The sequence below is a fragment of the Pinus tabuliformis genome, chromosome 9 (assembly GCF_031772625.1).
Source record: "Pinus tabuliformis cultivar Carrire ecotype Pingquan chromosome 9, CPIR1, whole genome shotgun sequence".
In the NCBI taxonomy this organism is placed as follows: Eukaryota; Viridiplantae; Streptophyta; class Pinopsida; order Pinales; family Pinaceae; genus Pinus; species Pinus tabuliformis.
In genome coordinates, this window is record NC_142307.1 from 2,002,075,599 (window position 1) to 2,002,079,665 (window position 4,067).

Here is a 4,067-nt window from a genome sequence, read left to right on the forward strand (position 1 = left end):
GCGCCTCCAAAACTGGAACTCTTTGCTGTGATTTCGCTTCCTTTCTCCAACATGACCTTCACTTTGCTCAATCTTTCTTCTTTGAGTGCCAATGAGCGTTTTGAATTGTAAAGATGATTTATATACAAGAGCTTTTGATTTTTCCTTCATGAAAACCACTTTTACAATGTTTGCAATGTGACTTACTTTTTCAACTCTGTTTTTGGGCAATTTACTTTATTTGTTCCTTAATGAATTGAATGACATGATTTTTTGCTTGTCTTTCAGGGGATGGAGCAACTAAAGCTTGGCAAGGTGACCAGGGTTTCCACTGAAGTTATTTACATATGAAAGAACTGAAATTACATCAATTTATAATGAAAACCCAAAATACTCTGTTTTTCCTCAAAACAGGGTTTTGAGGAAAAATACATTTCTGAGCATGAGATTATGAATTTTATTGGTACTGAAACTTTATTCAACCTCCTCATGCACCTGCTGACTGTTATTGGACATTTTGAAGACCTTTTTGATGAAACCCTAGACCTAATGAAACTGAAACCCTAGAAATGACTCTTGCAAATTTAAAGACAAAAGGTGACTACAGATGATCTTGATGAATGGAAATGAGCTAGCAGGTAAAGGACATGAGTGAAAATCTACAACAAGCCACTATCATCAAATGATCCATGCTCCTAATGGAATGTAGCTGGTTGAGCGAGACACCTAATATGCAATGAAACAAGAGAATTTGATCTCTGATGAAGGGATGAAGATACCGACACTAACAAGTGGCTCACAATTAAATTTAATTTCTGAAGCAATTGTAAAGAAGTTGGGATTGGCAACTACACCTCACAAGAAACCATACCCATTAGGATGGTTGAATGATAAAGCACACCTACAAGTGAATAGACAGTGAAAACTCAATTTTTCTTTTGGGTTAGCATTTGAAGATGAGGTTGAGTTAGACATAATTCCTTTGGATATATGTGGAATTGTTTTAGGAAGCCCTTAGTTTTATGATAGGAAAGCTATTTTCTATAGAGCTGAGAACAAGCATCTACTTGTTAAAGATGGAATCGAATACTTTGTAAGATCTCATAAGCTCATGAATAATTATACTCTCATAAACTCAGGGCAGATAAAAAGAATGATAAATTCATGCAAACAATTCTCACTGATGGTTGTAAAGGAAAAGAAACCTGATAAAACCAATGTATTTAAGGGCTATAATGATAAACAACAACCTGATTTAGAAAAGTTTGTTTCAGAGTATGATATCTTGTTTCAAGAACCTAAAGGTCTGCCACCCAAAAAGGAAATAGTGCATGATATTATTTTGCAACAGGATGCTCCATTGCCTAACATTGGAATGTATAGGTTGTTCGCTTTAGAGAATGCTGAAATCAAGAATCAGGTGCAGGAGTTGCTCGAGAAAGGGTTCATCAGACCTAGCACATCACCATGTGGGTCACCAATCGTTTTGGTGAGAAAGAAAGATGGCTCGTGGAGAATGTGCATTGATAACCGAGCACTGAATAAGATAACAATCAAAAATCATTATCCCCTTCCTCGCATAGATGATCTTTTAGATTAATTGAAAGAAGCTGTCTATTTCTCCAAGCTAGACTTGCATAGTGGATACCATCAAGTCAGAGTTACTAAACAAGATGCATGGAAGACTACTTTCAAAACAAAGCGGGGATTGTATGATTGGCTGGTTATGCATTTTGGCTTAACTAATGCTCCTACTACTTTCATGAGATTAATGAATGACGTACTCAGAACTTTTCTTGATTATTTTGTTATTGTGTATCTTGATGACATTCTGATTTTTAGCAAAAAATGGGAAGAACACTTAAAGCATGTTAAGCAAACACTAGATGTTTTCAAAAGAGAAAAACTTCATGTTAAACTCTCAAAATGTGAATCTAGCAAAACATCTCTGAATTATTTGGGTCATATAATAGGGGGTGGTTAATTGAGGATAGATCCCTCTAAGGTAGCAGTCATTGTAAACTGGCCTAAACCCAAATCTGCTACAGAAGTTAGAAGCTTCTTAGGAGCATCACAATATTGGAGGAAGTTAATTTCTAACTTTTCCTCAATTGCAACACCCTTACATGCTTTAACATGATTGAACAAGGTGTTTCAGTGGGTAGGCAAACAGAAAAAAACCTTTGACACCTTGAAAGAAAAGATTAGTACAACACCTGTACTAGCACTGCCTGATCTTCAAAGACCATTTGAGATCCAAACGAATGCTAGTGACTATGCCATGGGAGTAGTGTTGACACAGCACGGTAAACCCATATGTTATCATTCTAAGACATTTAATCCTGCAGTAGTTAACTATCCTACATATGATAAATAATTGTATGCATTAGTACAGAGTGTGAAAAAGTGGAAACATTACTTAATGGGAAAAGAAACAGTAATATATACTGATCATCAACCACTCCAGTATCTACACTCACAAACTAAGTTGCAGCAATCAAGGCATTATAGATGGATGGGTTTCCTACAATAGTTTTATTTAGTCATCAGTTATAAAAAATTCATACACAATAAAGTTGCAGACATGTTATCTAGACCTATTATAAATGCATCTACTATACTTAAGCATAATTCTATGCTACATGAAAGCTACATTGAACAATATGCTCAAGATATAGACTTTAAAGATGTATATGCAACTTTAAGTCAAGGCAAATGAGTAGAAGAATTGGATTATCATGTAAAGGACCAACTCTTATATCATTGTGGGAAGTTATGCATTCCACAAACTAAGAGAGTAAAGATAATTAGAGAAGCACACACTTCTCTGATATCAGGTCACTTTGGGGTAAGTAAAACAATTGCATAGCTGCAAAGATTTTGTTATTGGCCAAAAATGAATGAGACAGTTTCTAGATATGTAAGAGGGTGTACTATGTGTGCTAAAGGCAAGCCCAGCAACAGAAAACTAGGCTTGTACACTCCATTACCAGTTCATTCTCACCCTTGGGAAAGTGTTTCCATCGATTTTGTTGGAGGACTGCCTAAATCTAGGAAAGGTCATGATTATCTATATGTTGTTGTGGATAGGTTCAGCAAAATGTGTATTTTGATACCTTGTAATAAACAGATTACAACTTAACAAACTGCAAAACTATTCTTTGAATATGTATGGGTTCATTTTGGATTACCCACTTCCATTGTATCTGATCGAGACACCTGATTTGTGGGGAAGTTTTGGTCAAGTCTGTGGGAACTAATGGACACCAAACTGAAGAAAAGCACAGCTTTTCATCCACAAACTAATGGTCAGATAGAAGTAGTCAACAAGACAGTGATCCAGTTGCTCAGAGGATATTGCAGCAAACATCCTAAGCTTTGGGATGAACATTTGTGTTATGTGTAGCATGCTTACAATAGAGAAAAACATTCTTCTACACATAGATCTCCTTTTGAGACCTGTTTTGGTTTCACACCAAGGTCTCCTTTGGATTTTGTATTTGGTAAAGATACCACGGTTGATGGACACAGTGATGTGGATAGGGCAACTAGGTTCATTGAACATATCCAAGAGATCCACCAGGCAGTACAAGAACAACTGGAAAAGAGTCGAGCCAAATATAAGGCAAGGCATGACAAGCATCGGATGGAGCATATTTTCCAAGTTGGTGACCAAGTCTGGCTGTATATTAGCAAGGACAGGATGCAAGGTGAAGGTAAAAAGCTAAAGCCTATCAGGTATGGACCCTTCAAGATACTTGAGAAGATTTGTTATAATGTTTTTTCCTTGATCTACCAGCTTACATGCACATCTACTCAGTCGTAAATGTAGATTGCTTGAGATTGTTTGAACCCTCTCTAATTGAGGATCCAGAAGAGCAGAGTCAATTGCCTTCTATTGATGACCTGCTACCTGAATATCTTAATGAATTGCAGGAATACATAGTTTTGGATAGGAAGGTGAGGACAACGCGCAAAGGGGATGTTGAGTACCTTAGAATTGGGCTCAAGGGTTCAAAGCCAAACAGTGCAAAGTGGATAGAGATTGGACAAGTGAGACAATTGTACCCTCACGTAGTTGATGCTTG